Raw genomic sequence first — 16,662 nt, 5'->3', positions numbered from 1 at the left:
TTTTTTAGCATATGTTTTCTTAGATGAACTATGAGCTCATAAAAAACTGAGATTATGTCATATTAATTTCTGTAATCTCAGATCCTAGCACAATAACATAGTTTATTGTTTTTTAAAAATGTTTATTAATTAAAGACAAGATCAAAGACAAGTATAACAGATGACAAATGGGCATTAATTTATTCCATTTATTGACATTCATTCGTTTTATTGTTATTTCAACTAATATTAATTGAGTTCCCAGTCTGATCCAAGCTCTGTATCAGGTATGGGGTATACAGTGTAAGTACAATATTTATGTTGGCCTTATAAAGCAGGTGGAGGGAAGGTTAGGGAAGGATAGGGATTGGCTCTAAACGTATATAAGCAATTTCAAGGTAACATGGTAAGAGAATGAGAAGTGATCCTGAGCTATCATTTAAGGGTAATGAAGCTGTAAGTAGTGTGGGTGATGCACAGAATGGGAAAGAAGTAGAGAAAAAGAAGGTAAGATAGGAGGGCTAGGTAATAAAGAAACTTAAAACTTATAGTCATAAATTCATAATTTATTCCTGCCAGCACACATACCTGTTTGTTGTGAGAAAATGTTTGTTTCTCCCTCAGACTTCCTCATAAAAGGATTTCCCAACACTTTGTCTTTGATGGATCTGACCCACTGATAAGCTTCTTGGCTAGCCTAAACTGTAGTCATAACTGTGTTCCATGGACCTTATCCAAGCATGAAGCAACCATCTTCCCAGCATCCCATCTTACAGGATGATGTTCCCTGGTGGACCAATTTGGGAAATGTTGGTCCAGACACATATTTCTCAAACTTGGCAATATGACTCCACTGGACACCATAAAAAAAGAATTGCGGGGGATTTCCAGAGAAAGGGACTGATCTCCCAGAAACTGCGGATGTGAACCTGGTTTTCTTAGTGTGTTAATGGCTTGGGTTTCAGTTACATGAGTCACCAGGGGGATATAGGTTTCGCTGGACTAATGGTGCACCATTTCAGCATCTTACTGTCAAGTAAGTTATCTCTATGATGATTTGACTAGTAATTAAAACACTGTCTTCTCTCCCCACAAGTAATGCAATTCAGTTTATAACATAGATAGCTAGAAATGTATCTACATCAGTTCCTATTTTCTTTGCCTACCTTAGAGAAAAAGATAGCCCTAACCATGAAGCAGAGATCACAGGAAGAGAGAGACATTTGAAGATGGTATGCTATTGGCCTTAAAGAAGGAGGAAGAGGCTACAAGCCAGGGAAAGCAGGTAGCATAGAAGCTAGTAAAAGCAAAGAAATGGATTCTCCCCTACAGACTCCAGATGGGACACAGCCCACACCTTGATTTTAGAATTTCTGACTTCCAGAATTGTAAGATAACACATTCTTGGTTTTAGCCACCGAGTTTGTGGTAACTTTTTTATAGTTAGCAATGGGAAAGTTTTAACACATAGTAATATATCTCTAGATGCTGTTCTCCCCCACCCCCTCATTCCCACAGCTCTCCACACAAGTCTCTCTCTTGGGATTCTCTTTTTTCTGAAACTGCCCTCTCAAACTTTTCCTGAAAATCTAATCTGACTATGTCACAAGGCTTGAAGTGCATGAATACTCACTGATTCTAGTTAGGTTACTTTCTGGGAATATAATTAGAAACCAGAAATAAGGGTTGTTTACAAGTCCTGTCAAGGACATTTGGTGTGATCTCAGGAAGGCTTAACAGAGATGTGATTATAGCTAAGAAAGCTTCAAACAAATTGCACTACACACTGAAGAAAGAATGCATTAACCATGTGGGGTTGAGGTAGAGAAGAGATTTTTCTGAGTTTATTCAGGACTGGACAGAGGTAAATTCACCGACTTTGGCAGCCATCAGTAAGACACACTCTGGTTTGGAGGTGAGGGTACTTCACCCAGTACCTGGATCCCAGCAAGTGCTTATCCTAAAGAGTGGTCATGGTTATACCACCATAGTAAGTTTCATCCTGATTTAAATGCTAGTCACATGAAAGCTGGTTGTCATGAGTCAATCCACTCTGTCCACCTCTGGAGGGATGATAAAATTGAGGTCAAGACCTTGCTGGTGACCAACAGAAACTATATTAAGGTTCTTCTACTGCCCCTGCCCCCTCAGAAAGTTAAAGGATATGTCCTTTGGTAAGATCCTGAATCCCAGTTTAACAAGAGCCACACTCCTGCCAGCTATCACTCACCTCTGTTTCAAGACCTCCACAAAAGAGGGATGATTATCAACAAAAGCAGCAGCATCAACAAAAAAGGGAGGAGAGTCCTAAGTAGGAAGGGGAGGTCAAAATTGGCAAATGCCACAAAGGGCACGACAAAATGGGGATTAAATTTTTCCATTAGATTTGGCAATTAGGCGGGGTGACTGATGTTGTTCAGCGGAGTGAAAGGTTGACAGGGGAATGAGAGCTTAGGAAATGTTAACATTAAGGCTGGAAATGTCCTCTGAGCAGAGGATCCATGCTCTACAGAATCACCTTAACTAAAACTCCCTCAGGTTTTGCATTTGAATCATTAGAGAACTCTTCTTGCCCTCGAATCCTCCAAAAACGTTGATCAGCCAAATTCGAGTCTTACTGTATCCTTCTCTCTCCTCAGTTCACCTCCAACTTAAAGGAACTAATGAGCTGTGCCATAACTAAAGGTCAAAACACAAGAGGAAGAAACAAAAAGGCCTACAAACACAAACCCAAAACAAAACAAATCAGGCCCTCAGTAAGATGAGCTGTAACAAGTTGTACTTCAAATTTAATACCCTTGTTTTGATCTAAAAAATAAAAAAATAAAAAAAAATAAAAAAAAAAGAAGAAGAAGACTGTCTGGAGAATTAAAAGGGGCATTTTATAATTGGAAGGCTTCCCCGTATCTCATCCATTATCTTCACTCCATCTCCCTCCAAATTAATAGCTGTTGCTGAGTTGTGAGCACGTGCGAGCACAAGCCTGGACCAAAGACTGAATTTTGTCCAGTGGCTGGAGTGACCGCGTGCTGTGAAAAGGAAGAGGAGGAGGAGGAAACGGTGGAATAGGGGGACCCACATACACATCTGCATTTCCTAATGAAATTCCTCATGAAAGCACTGGTTTTCCTCCTCCACTATTTGCTGTATTTAATGGGGGCGGGGGGGAGGGGGAGGCAGTTTTCTGAATCCGAGCCCAGCTCTTTCTAAACTCGGGTTACTCACGTCTGATTCATTCGCTGTGTTTCTCGTCTCCTGCCTCTGTCACTGCCTGCTGCTGAGGAGGGGGCCGCTGAATCACTGCCACTCCAGATGAAAAGCAATTCAAAACCCGGTTCTTGGGGGGATGGAAAGGCTTTTTTTTTTTCTCTCTCTCTCTCTCTCTCTCTCTCTCTTTCTTTTTCTTTTTCTTTATTAAGCGTCTGCAGAAAAAGCCTCCTACTCTCCGGGATGACCGCAGAGGGCAGTTCTACGAGTCTCACCCCGGGCTGTGGAAGATTTTGCTCCTGTGAGTCAGTAGGCGCCGGTCGCCTCAGCACTTCTGGTCCACAGGCCTCGGCGGCCCGGGCCGTGGCGCGCGCCGAGCGGCGGAGGGGCCGCGTGCCAGGGGGCGCCGGCCGGGGGGAGCTCGGCCGCGCCGCGCCGCGTCCCCCCCGCCGCTTTCAAAGCTCCCACAATGCAGCGCTGGCGTCCCAGTTCCGTTACAATGTCTCTCAGGGCGCCGGCGAACCGGCGAGGCGCGGGCGGAGAAGCCGCGGAGCCGCGGCTGTAACCCGAGCGCCCGGCCGAGGGGGGCGCCCCCGCGCCGCTCCTCTCGCGCGCTCTGCCCGCGGCCCGGCGAAGGGGCGGAGCCGCCCGGCCGCCCAGCCCGGCCCGGCCCCCAGCCCGGCCCCCAGCCCAGAGGCACCGGCCGCGGGAACGAGCCGGCCGCCGACTCCGCCGTCCGGCGCAGCGCCCGCCGCCCCGCTCCTCGCCGAGCCTCGCCTGACGGGCCGCGGCGGCGGCGGCGGCGGCCCCCGCGGGCGGCGCAGCCGCTGCCCGCGCGCTAGCACTCGGCGGCAGCCACACCGCGGGCGTCCGCGCTCACCTAGCGCCGGCCGGGAGGTGCGCGAGGAGGGCGCGCCGGCAGCCGGGGCCTCCCGCCAGCGCGGGGCGCGCGGCCGGCCGAGCGCGGCGGAGGGAGGCGCGGCCGGGACGGGCGCTGGGCGGCCGCCGAGCCTCGGCCGCCGCCGCGTCCCCAGCGCCCCGGCCGGGCGGCCCCGCCGGGCGGCCTGCGGGGGCGGCGCAGTTGCGAAACTGAGTAAGTATTAACTTTACTCGGCCGCCGCGGTTTCTGGGCAGCGTCCGGGACCCGTCCCTGCACCTCCCGGAGCCTCGGGGCTCCCGGCTCCCCGCCCCGTCAGCCTTCGGTCTCCACCTCGGGTCTCCCCGCGGGCCCGCAGGTCCGCCCGCTTCACCTTCTCCCCGGCGTCGTGTCGGCCTTTGCGCGTCCTCCCCGCCGCACACGCGCCTCCGAGCGAGAAGTACAGGCTCGCGCCCTGCGGCTCCGTTTCCTCCCAGTGTCCTTGGCAGGCGAGTTTGGAGGCCACTTTTGTTGGCCCGGGGAATGTATAGCCTTGGTGTATATATATATATATATATATTTTTTAAATTTATATATATATATATATTTATGTATTCCTCCCCCCCCCCCCCCCCATGGAAATCGGGTGCTCGCTTGGCGGCCGGCCGTTTGGTGAACGCTTCAGCTCACTTTCCTCTCCGCAAACACGTTTTTTGGCATTTTAGGTCTTCAAATTTTGCTTGAACGCTTCACCATCTTCGGTCCCTGTGCTCCCCCTTGCCGCCAACCGGTCAGGGGAGGGGGCGTCCGCAAGAGTCTGCAACGTTCCGTGTCGCAGCCTAGAAACTTTGCGAGGGTGCATCGCAGAAAGCTTACTAGGGCTTCAAGCCGAAGGAACGTGAGCCTGGAATGTGGGTCCTTGTGCGGCACCGGAGCGTCCAAGCCGAGTACCTGGGTTCGTAGTCGAGTGTTGCGTTGTTATTTTAGCATCACAGAGCCGCCTGGTGTTGCGAACCCACTACTTTTTTTCAAGCATCGAATGGCATCTTGTGCAGTGCAAGCGTTGAATGTAATTACGGGTCAGTGTTGCCCGTGATCTTTAGGGATTTAGAAGGGGAGATAGATGCCGGGCACATAGCTGTGTTATAGACCCATCAGGTTAGCTGTGTCAGTACATCAAAGCCTTAAAAAAAAAAAAAATAAAATAAAAATTCTTCCATCCTGGTAACAGCGAGGAGGAACATTTACGGATTTTCCAGTGTGATGTGGCTCAGCAGTTTCTCATTAGATCTGTCGTGTCACCAGAAAGGACCTTTAAATGTGACCAGATTTCTGCTTTGCTGCCGATTGGATTAACCATTCATTATGGTAGAAGGCCTCAGGTAGTTGTTTTTTGTTGTTTTTGTTTTTGTTTTTGTTTTTTTAGAGTCTTTCATCTTTTAGTTGCCAGGAGTTGGCCATCCTGTTATGAAGGAATAAAAAATGGGAAGCTTTCTAAATGGATTTTCAGCATCCTGTCTTTTGCCTGGGTGAGGCAGGAATGAATGCCAGCTAGACCTCTGCAGGGAGGAGTGCCAGGTGGATGCAAGAATCAGGACGAAGGACGCAGTAGTACTATCATTTTGGAGGGTGGTTTGTGTGTTTATCCTTTAGTGGACATATTAATGCTACTTTTTATTTATCTCCATGGCAGACTGTCCCCAAACCATGAAAATTACATATGACCATACCCCACCTTAAGAAGACTAAATGTAATCTGATTATTCTGTTGCAGGATCAGACCCTACCAAAATATAATTTGTAATGTAGGTGATAAAACCTTTCCAAAATCTCCCCTTTCCTCATTTTCTCCCCTTTCAAGAGTCTCAAGCTGGAACTTTCAATAATAGACACAATTGTTAGTAATGCATTAAGTTCTTTCTAGGTTCATTAATCAAGCCTAATTTCTGGGCTTCAGTAGCTGAGGGAGACATCAGCCCAGAGAGGGAGAAAATCATGAGACTCTGCAGATAGGAAAGGCATTTCAGTTTGCTAAAGTGTCATCATGCTGCAGGGAAAAGCTTTTAAAAAGAAGAGAGAATGTTTAGGTTGCTTTTAGTGTGCATATTTACTGAATTTGGTATTTTGCTGAGATATTTGAGAATTGCATATATTAAATTCTACACAGTTGTGGTATCATTTCTTTTTGCCTAACATTCTGTTCTTTGAAGGTTTTGATTTTTTAATGGGAATCTCAGCACTTGGCCCTTGCAGTCTTCTGTACTGGGTAGCTTGCATTAATTTTTGACTTGAATGCCTTAGCCATTTTTGAGAAACAGTTTTTCAGAATTTCTTGCTCAATTGATCTCTCTTATGTTGATGTGTCTATGGCTTGAGAGTAGAAACAGTGTTTGCTGCTGGCTATTTGTTGCTCTTATGGTTCATTCCTGGCATAGTGACTTTGCTCCTTTATTGTAAAACCTTAAGGTCCTAGATACCTTCCTGGTGTTCGAAACATTGCTGATACAAGTGGAGTGGGGATAGGAATGGGATAGGAAAACATTATGCATCATAAATCTGAGAATTTGGATTTTAAAAAAATAATGTATCACCTGTTTGCTCTCCTTGGGTGCTAGCTTGCTCCAACTCTAAATAGATTGCAAAATGCAAAATGTAGATACAGTTTCCAAGACCTGTGTATAGTGGAAGGAATGCTTACTCCACAGTCAGCCAACCAGACTTGGGTGGCTAATGTGACTTTGTCACTTTGAACTGAGTGAAGTTCGGCATGCTACTTCAACATGATGATCTACAGTTTCTTTTTTGTCAGATGGGGATACTGCTGCTAAAGGGGATGCTGTGATACGTAGAATATCTAATATAGTGCCTGGTACATCATAGCCAATAAATGGCATCATCTCACACTCCTCCAGAACTGAGCTCTTGATTACCCAACCTCTCCAGTTTCTTCTCTGATTTTCATCTCATCTATCCAGCAGGTGGCTCAGGCCAGAAGGCTGGAGTTTATCCTTAATTCTCTTCTCTTCTGTCACCTCTTCCAAACCGCTCCCCTCCCCCAACCAGCTTGTCACAAAGTCCTGATCTACTTTTATGGAAAAATCTCTTTCAAATCTGTCTGATTTTCAGCCTCCACTATGCTTACATTCTGCTTGAAGCCTCTATTATCTTTTCCCGTTGCCTTCTGCACATACTCTGTACCACTTCTGGTCCCTTTTCCAACCAGCAACCTAAAAAGAAAAAAAAAAAAAAAAGTCACTTGATGTTTAAAGTCTTCAAAGCTTTTGGGAAACACATTTATTTCTCCAGATAAAATATGAAATCTTCAATAAGGTCCTGCATGATTTGGCCACTGCCCATCATCTTCATTCTTTGCCAACCACATTGTCCACTTCTCCAGCAGACTCAACTCAGGGCTCTAGCTCATGCTATTAGTTTATTTTAGGACAATGTCCTTGAGCTATTTGTCATCCTTGGGTAAAAATTCAAATATTCTCTTTATAAATGTCTTATCACCCTTATCATGTAATTTAGAATTCCTTTATTTTTCTCCCTCAAAGCTCAATCATCTTTCCTTCTTAATCTTAGTATAACATTAAACATCTTTCCTTCTTAATGTTTGTATATTATTTAACTACTTAATGTTTCTCTTTTGCCCTCCAGGGCAGAAATAATGCTTGGTTTATTCACTAGTCCATACTCCATGCCTGGTTCATTTAGTTAGGTGTTCAATAAGTGGTTCTTATTATAATGAGTAAGATAATAATATTGGTTTTGTATTTGTATCTTGATTGCCTTCTTTATCACTGTTCAATCTGCTTTTCATAACAGAAAAGCCAGACTGGTTCTCTCCTGTTTTTCTTCCTTTCTGGTGTGTTATGTATAACATGAAACAGCCTTTGCAGATAACAGGTAAAATTAATGCATTTGGGCTCTGTGGAAAATTCATAGTAATAAATTGAGACACCTTTTAATTAGTGTTACCCTTATGATTTTCTTTTGTAGATAATCCTTTTTCTGAGTACATCATTAAAGTAATTATGCTTTTTTTTCATCAGCACAGGATTACTGAAAAAAAAATCTTACTATGTCATATTATTTTTACATGTCATATGATAATACATTAGTCAGCAGCTGTTGATAACTCAGCGCCACACTTCAAAGGAAGGTAGAGAAAAGTAGTAGAAAATTGAGAGTTCTAAGGATGTTTATTTTTTTTTTTTTTTAAAGATTTTATTTATTTATTCATGATAGACACAGAGAGAGAGAGGCAGAGACACAGGCAGAGAGAGAAGCAGGCTCCATGCACCGGGAGCCCGACGTGGGATTCGATCCCAGGTCTCCAGGATCGCGCCCTGGGTCAAAGGCAGGCGCTAAACCACTGCGCCACCCAGGGATCCCTCTAAGGATGTTTAGTACTGTCCAGTTGTTGATGTGACTTACATAAATAACTAGATATCATTTGAATATTTAGTTAAGGTAGCAGAGTAGTTGTTTAAAAATTGGAACCACCCAGACGTCTGGATATTCTTTTTCTTTCTCTCACTAAAGCATTCTTTCTTTTAGCCAAAAAAATCTCATGACTTTCCAAGGCCAAGGAAGGCTTAAAGCTTTGAGTATTTTTGTCATGTGGTTGCTCCTTACACATTATTAGTTTGATGTACTATTGCTCTGAAGTATTTATGTTCTTAATATTTCTAGGCTCTAATTCTTACATAATCACCCACATTTTCTTTTGACTTGTTTCTTAGGATTTGAGTTTCCTTTTAGAGTTTTCCCTTGCATCCTTAGAGTATAATCCCAATTCCTTTCTAGTTTTGTATTTTGTAGGTCAGAGGTATACAGAGAATTTAGAAGTTGATTCTACTTTTTTCATGATTTATTTGTTTGCACTTAACGTCTGGGTTTCTCTAGAATGTATTGCCTTATAAATGGTCTGGACTCTCAGTTTTGTCAGCAAGGAGCTGGATGCCCTTGGGTCAGGAGAGCAGGGAAGATTAAAAAACCATTTTTTAAAAATTTTTATTTATTTATGATAGTCACACAGAGAGAGAGAGAGAGGCAGAGACATAGGCAGAGGGAGAAGCAGGCTCCATGCACCGGGAGCCCGACGTGGGACTCGATCCCGGGACTCCAGGATCGCACCCTGGGCCAAAAGCAGGTGCTAAACTGCTGCGCCACCCAGGGTTCCCTAAAAAACCATTTTTAAGTCCCATATTATGTGCCAAGCTCTGGGCTAAGTGGTCTCGCAGAAGAAGAGTAAGTAGTTTACCTGATCAAAATCATAAAAAGGAACCTTTAGCTTTTCATACATTTGTTTCTTTATTCAGGGAAATTGTTTTTGTTCCCCCATTTCTACACTCTTTATTTTCTAGTTAGGAAGGCATGGCAAGACAGACAAGCCCTCTCTAGCCCAACCCATTACCTTACCTTTTTATTTATTTAGACCTGATTTTACTTGTATAAAAATATTGGAAGTGGGGCCAGACAGGGGCACGCCCTTTGATTTGTCTTTGAGGTAGGTCTCTGTGCTCTAGGACATTTGCACCATGAGTAGCTACTACTGTGGAGTAGAAAAAATTTATTGTTTAAAACCCCAATTGCTTTTTTCCCTGATGTATACACGCTTACTTGGTTACTTTGGGTGACCTTGAACAAGTTGCCTGGGGCTTTATAGCACCAATAATATCTATTACCTATTTATTTCACAGCCTCGCTATAGGATTTAGAAGACTTATTTTTGGCAATATATATATATATTTTTTGCCACATTCAAATATATCCCAAAGCTCATTACAATTAACTCCAGTGCTGTCCAAGTTTTATGTATTAAGAAAAATATTTTTTTACTCAGTAGCATGTGTTTTAACTCTTTGTTTTGATAAGAAATCAGATATGAGTACAGGTTGTAACAAGAGGAGGGTTGTAATAATTTCCTACCAGGTTTTATTCATGTGGGTGATACATTTTGTCACTTGTTAACTGTCATTGGCCTCTGGCTAAATCATGTTTAATTTTTAATTATAGTAATTTATTATTGGAGAATCACTTCAAGTTAAATTATTTTTTAGACAGAAGTACATACACTTAAAAAATTAGGATTCTCTCAATGGAGAGGTATTGGACAGAAAAGTAAAATAAATATTACTCTAATTTTTGCTTAAGTATTTGAATAGATATTTAATCTCTGAAGCCCTACATAGAAATACTATTGAAAGATAGGTTGGGAATAATTTGCAGTGTTTAAGGTAGAATTTGGTCATTTCTGGGGCAAGTTCCTTTTTTTTTTTTTTTTTTTTTTGGAGCAAGTTCTAATACTTGATGCCATTAGATGTCAAGAAACCAAAAAAAAAAAAAAAGATGTCTGGAAACCTAAAGTAGTTTGTGCTATATTTTTCTTTTTTGTATATAATGATTTTTTTCTTTTCTTTTTTTTAAAATATCTTCACTGAGGAAAGCTGAGGTAAGCAGCTTACTGACATGCAATGAACTGTACACATTTAAGTGTACAATTGGATAAGCTTCAACCTATATATATAAATATGAAATCACAAGATAGTAAATATATGCATCACCTTCCCCAAGTTTCTCCGTTCCCATTTGCAAGCCCTTGCCTGTCCATCATCCCCTCGCCTCAGCAGCTTTGCTTCTGTCTCTGCACAGTAGCTTGCATTCTCCAGAATTTAAATGAATGGAATCATGTAGTATATAGTCTTTTTCGGTCTGGCTTCTTTCATTCAGAATAATTGTTTGGAGATGCATGTTGATATATACATGAGAAGAATAGTTTATTTTTTCTCATTACTGAATAACGTTCCATTATATGAATATACAACAATTTATTTATATACATACCTGTGGATGGACATTTGGGTTGTTTCTAATTTTTGTCTGTTCAAAGCTGCTGTGAACATTTGCGTATCATCCTTGTATGGACATATGCTTTGATTAATCTTGGGGAAGAACCTAGGAGTAGAATGGCAGAATCATGGTAGACATGTTTAGCTCTTTCAGAAACTGCCAAACTGCTTTCCAAAGTGATTAGATCATTTTACTTCCTACCAGCAGTTCATAAGCATGCTAGTTCCTTCACACCTTGCCAACACTTAGTATGATTAGTCTTTTTTTTTCATTCTTTTATTAGTCTTTTTAATTATAGTCATTAGTGGTATTTCATTTTTATTTTAATTTGCATTTCCCTAATGACCAATGGTGTTGAGCATCTTTTAATGTATTTTTTACTGTCTTTATATCTTCTTTGGTGAAGTGCCTGTTCAAGACTTTTGTCCACATTTTTACTGGGTTGATTGTTTTCTTATTATTGAATTTTGAGAGTTCTTTATATATTTTGGAGAAGTCCTTCATCAGATATATGCTTTGCAAAGATTTTTTTTCCAGTTTGTGACTTGTCCTTTCATTTTCACAGTGACTTTGAAGATAAGAAATTAAAAAAAAAATTTTTTTTTAAAGATTTTGTTTATTTATTCATGAGAAACACAGAGACAGAGAGGCAGAGACAGAGAAGCAGGCTCCATACAGGGAGCCCGATGTGGGATTCGATCCCAGACTCCAGGATCATGCCCTGAGCCGAAGGCAGACGCTCCACTGCTGAGCCACCCAGGCGTCCCAGATTTTTAAATTTTGATGAAGTCTAGCTTATGGTTTTGTTCTCTTATACATTGTGCTTTTGGTGTCCTTTTTAAGAAAACCTTTGCCTAAGCTAAGGTCACAGAGATTTTCTTCTAGAAATTTTCTGTTTTCTTCTAGAAGTTTTATAGTGTTAGGGTTTATGTTCAAGTCTATGATCTGGTTTAAGTTATCTTTTTAAAATAGACTTTATTTTTTAGAGCAATTTTAGGTTTACAGCAAAACTAAGAGGAAGGTGCAGAGATTTCCCATATACTCCCTGCCTCACACCTGTCTCACCTCCTCCATTATCAGCATTCCCCACCAGAATGGTACATTTGTTGCAGTTGAACCTACACTGACACATCATTATCACCCAAAATCCATGATTTTACATTAGAGTTCCCTCTTGGGTGTTTTAAGTACTATATGTTTGGGCAAATGTATAATGACATGTATTCATCACTGTGGCATCATAGAGTAGCTGCACTGCCCTACAAATCTTCTTGCTCTGTCTTTTTATCCCTCTCTTTCAACTAACACCAGGAAACCATTGATGTTTGTACTGTCTCCATGGTTTTGCCCTTTCCCAAATGTCTTAGAGTTGGAATCATATGGTATGTAGCCTTTTCAGGTTGGCTTTTTTACTTACTAATATGCATTTATGTTTCTTCATGTCTTTTCAAGCTTGATAGCTCATTTTAGCACTGAATAATATACCATTATCTGGATGTACCACTGTCTGTTTATCCATTCACCTACTGAAGGATATGTCTGCTTCCAAGTTTTGGCAATTATGAATAAACCTGCGGTAGGCATCCATTGGCAGGTTTCTGTGTGGACATGTTTTCAACTCCTTTGGGTAAATACAGAGGAGCACAATTACAGGGTCATATGGTAAGAGTCTGTTTAATTTTATAAGAAATTGCCACACTGTCTTCCAAAGCGACTGTACCATTTTGCATTCCCATCAGCAACAAATGAGAGTTACTGTTCCTTTACATCCTTATCAGCATTTGGTGTACTCAGTGTTTTGTATTTTGACCGTTCTAATAGGTGTATAGTATTATCTTATTGCTGTTTTAACTGATATTTCCCTGATGACATTTGATGTGGGGCATCTTTTCATATGCTTTTTTTGCCATGTCTATGTCTTTGGCAAGGTGTCTGTTAATGTGTTTGGTCTGTTGAGTTAATATTTTATATTGAGTAAGTTTTGGATTGAAGTTCATTTTCTGTTCTGCATATGAAAATCTAATTGTTCTACCACCATTTATTAAAAAGACTGTTTTTTTCTTTGTAGAAAATGAGTTGTCGGTTGTATCTCTTTTTATTTTATCAATTGACATTCATGGTGACATTTAGTTTGTGTCATCAGCCAGATGACACAAACTAAAGGAAAAGCAACTAAATCCTATACTTAAGAATGAATGTGTTTTGGTCGTGTTTAATAAAATTTCTAGTTTCCTTACTGTAGCCTTTATGTAAACCTTTCCGAGTGCCTGCTTCAGTTAAAAGCCTGACTAGAGGGCAGCCTGGGTGGCTCAGTGGTTTAGCGCTGCCTTCAGCCGGGGGTGTGATCCTAGAGACCTGGGATCGAGTCCCACGTCAGGCTGCCTGCATGGAGCCTGCTTCTCCCTCTGCCTATGTCTCTGCCTCTCTCTCTCTGTGTCTCTCATGAATAAATAAATAAATCTTAAAAAAAAAAAAAAAAAGCCTGACTGGACCTGGGTAGCCTTGGTGTAGTTATAAAGCTCACCCCTTCTCAAATTTCCTTTAAATGGGGTTACTAAATCATCACTCAGGGCTGTTTTGGAATAAAAGTGATGTTTATAGGTGTCCATATATGGGAATGAATGCATATGAAATGTCTCAGTGATGGGTTAGTGCCTTTCCCCTTATCCAACTCTGGTAAACTGTATATACTGGTTCTGTCTGAACTAGGAGTCTGAAAGAGGCTGCAGTGCTCTCTGGGGAGGATAGATACTCCATAATCTGTCCAGACCAATGGTCTCAGAAGAGAACATGGTCATTGTAGATCATCCAAGGGTGGGAGAAGAGCATTTGATAGTTGACATGGATGGTCCTCCTCATCCCTCACAGTCTGGAGTTGGCTATCCCCTAGGCCATTCTCTATTAGTAATCCCTTCTCTCTTGAATCTCAGCCTCATCTTTCCTTATCTCTTTACCCTCAGCCTGGAAAGAATATGCTCAAATCTTTCTTGACATTGCTACTCCTTCTAGCTATCTGCTTTCTTAGCCACATTCTGACAGGAGTTTGTGTTTAATGCTTCTGTATTACCTACCAACTCACTCCCCAGCTAACTATCATTTTTTGGAAACATTTCTTGCTACAGAAACCAATTTCTTAATAGCCAAAATCATTGGAAACTTGTTCCCTTTAATATAACAGAAGCTTTTTGTAGTATGTTTACACTATTGAGCCATCTCCCTCTGTCTTCAGACTTCTTGTCAACACTCTCTCTTTGTTCATTCATTCATTCATTCAGAAGTGAACTGCCTGACCTTCCATGCAGGGAACTGTAACAGAGAACAAAACACACAAAACAGCCCTCATAGAAAGTGCACTCTACTGGAGGAAGTTAGATAATGAATGCATAATTTTACATTCTTTATAGGATGATAAATGCATCAGAGGGAAAAAATATAACAAGTTGGAGAAATTGAAAATGCTGGGGATGGGAGTATTTGATATTAGATGGGCGGGAAGTTCTTATTTGTGAGAACATATTTGAGTAGAGACCTTAATGAAGTGAAGGAAATAACTCCACAGCTGTCTGAGGAAGAACAGTCCCCATAGAGGAGACAGTGACTACAGAGGCACTGAAGAAGGTGCATACAATTGTGCCCATATCATAGCTGCCAAATCAGTGAGGCTGGGAATATTGGGAAGGCAGGGGACAGAAGCAGGAGACAAGGTAGAGGAGGTAATGGGGTCCATATACCAGGCACTTATTGGCTCTAACAAGGATCTTGGTTTTTACTCTTTTTGAGAGGACAGGTGAAGATCTTGAACAGAGGAATGAATGAATTAGAGAGAAGCACGGAGTAGGAGGCAAGAACATGAACTGTGGAGCCAGCTACCTAAATTAAATTCCCAGCCCTGCACTTACTGGCTGGCTCTGTGACCTTGTGATAGTTCTATAACTTCTCTGTGCCTCATCGGTAAAGTGGGAATAGGAGTGGTACCTAGTTCACAATGTTGTTATGAAGATGAAATGACTTAATATTTATAAAAAACAGCATGACAGATAGTATTATAAAAATGCTTATTAAATACAATTGGGAAAATTAAAAAGACTCATTTTGTTGCATGTGGAAGGGGCTTGTCAGGGGAAATAAGAATAGAAGTAACCAAAACATGGAAACAACTAAGTGTCAATCAGTTGATGAATGGATAAAGAAAATGGATAAAGAAAAAAATAAAGGAATATGATTTAGCTAGAAGAATGGAAATGTTGCCATTTGCGACAACATGGACAGATCTGGAAAGCATTATGCTTTCAAGTGAAAGGAACAGAGAAAGACAAATACTGTATGATTTCATTTACATGTGCAATCTAAAAATAAAACAAAACACCCAACTCATAGGTACAGAGAACAGATTGGTAGTTCCCAGAGGTGGGAAGTGGAATTGGTTGAAATGGGTTGAAATGAAGGGAGTCAGAAGGTACAAACTTGTGCTTCTAAGGTATATATGTCCAGGAAATGTAATATACAGCATGGTGACTTAGGAAGGAAGGGGGACGCCTGGGTTGCTCAGTGGTTGAGCATTTGCCTTCAGCTTAGGTCGTGATCCCAGGGTCCTGGGATTGAGTCCCGTTATCAGGCTCCCCACAAGAAGCCTGCTTCTCCCTCTGCCTGTGTCTCTCATGAATAAATAAATAAAAATCTTAAAAAAAAAAAAAAAAGGAAAAGAGAAGAAAAGAAGTAGGAAGACCAATTAGAAGATGATTGCAAGGGCAGCCCGGGTGGTTCAGCGGTTTAGCGCCGCCTTCAGCCCAGGGCCTTATCCTGGAGACCTGGGATCGAGTCCCACATCGGGCTCCCTGCATGGAGCCTGCTTCTCCCTCTGCCTGTGTCTCTGCCTCTCTCTCTCTCTCTCTCTCTCTGTGTGTTTCTCTCATGAATAAATAAATCTTTTTTTTTTTTTTTTTTTTTTTTTTTAAAGGAGAAGATGGTGATTGCAGTAATTCACTCAAGGGACTGCTTAGTTGAGGTGCTAGTAGGGAGACTGGTCATATTATGGATGTATTTTGGAAATGAGGATGACTTACTGAGAAATAGATCTGCTTTTCCTCCCATCTCGGATCTTTCTGGCTCAGTCTTCTTTGCTGCTTCCTTTTTTCCCTATTGACCAGTGGTTCTCAAACAGGGTAGTAGTATTTGGAAATATGTGGGGACCTTTCTTGGTTGTCACAGAGACTAGGCTATGGGTATTTCTTGTGTTCAGTGGGCAGAGGCTGGGCTGGAGTGCTCAGCATTCAGCATGGTAAAGACATGTCCTGTGCAATTCGCCATGTAGCATCCTTGTTGAGAAGCGCTGCTTTAGAACTTTTTCCCACCTGCCTTCCTGTCCCTAGGCCTAAGATTTCTTAACCTGTGATCCTGTGTGGGTAGCGGGGGGCCTATAAGCTGCCTGGTATTTTTTCCAAAATGTTCATTTTTTATACATTTTGTTGGGGGGTAGGGAAGTGATGAGAATTTTCATCAGGTTCTCAAAAGGGTCCATATCCTAAGAATGTAAGAATTCTTGTTCTGAGTGGTCTCATTGTTTTTATTCTAGCTGTTTTAGTGATGGACTTTCAAATCTGTTTCTGTAGCATTTTATACTCGGACTGCTAGACCCTTCTCTACTGAACCACATAGCAGTTTCTCAGGATCAACATAGCAGTTCCTCAGGATCAACATGTCTCCTCACTCCTTTCTGTATTTCTCACCTGGGTACCACCATCCACCTTATTCTTAATCTTGCC

The 16,662-nt window shown here is 41.9% G+C and overlaps 1 protein-coding gene, 1 long non-coding RNA gene and 1 pseudogene across 7 annotated transcripts in view; 1 reads left to right on the top strand and 2 right to left on the bottom strand.

The window, feature by feature from the left end:
- Nucleotides 1-3,787, bottom strand: part of LOC140617350 (uncharacterized) — a 174,507-nt gene extending 170,720 nt beyond the window's left edge. Inside the window, exon 1 of one of the 2 annotated variants that reach the window (XR_012017601.1) lies at nucleotides 3,205-3,787. This is a non-coding gene — a long non-coding RNA (uncharacterized lncRNA). The remainder of the gene's footprint in view (nucleotides 1-3,204) is intronic. The other variant, XR_012017600.1, reaches the window with a different exon arrangement.
- RASSF8 (Ras association domain family member 8) overlaps nucleotides 3,228-16,662 on the top strand; it is a 124,061-nt gene continuing 110,626 nt past the window's right edge. The window contains exon 1 of one of the 5 annotated variants that reach the window (XM_072798605.1): nucleotides 3,228-3,487. The gene's annotated coding sequence lies outside the window, so the exon portion shown is untranslated. Of the gene's footprint in view, nucleotides 3,488-4,230; nucleotides 4,280-4,875; nucleotides 4,998-16,662 lie in introns of those variants that run through there. The other 4 variants (XM_072798603.1, XM_072798609.1, XM_072798607.1 and 1 more) reach the window with 4 other exon arrangements.
- LOC140617122 (large ribosomal subunit protein uL1-like) overlaps nucleotides 7,131-16,662 on the bottom strand; it is a 49,289-nt pseudogene continuing 39,757 nt past the window's right edge.

The sequence above is a fragment of the Canis lupus genome, chromosome 25 (assembly GCF_048164855.1).
Source record: "Canis lupus baileyi chromosome 25, mCanLup2.hap1, whole genome shotgun sequence".
Lineage (NCBI taxonomy): Eukaryota > Metazoa > Chordata > Mammalia > Carnivora > Canidae > Canis > Canis lupus.
Note: the sequence above shows the minus strand (reverse complement) of the source record. Positions and strands in the feature narration are given on the sequence as shown.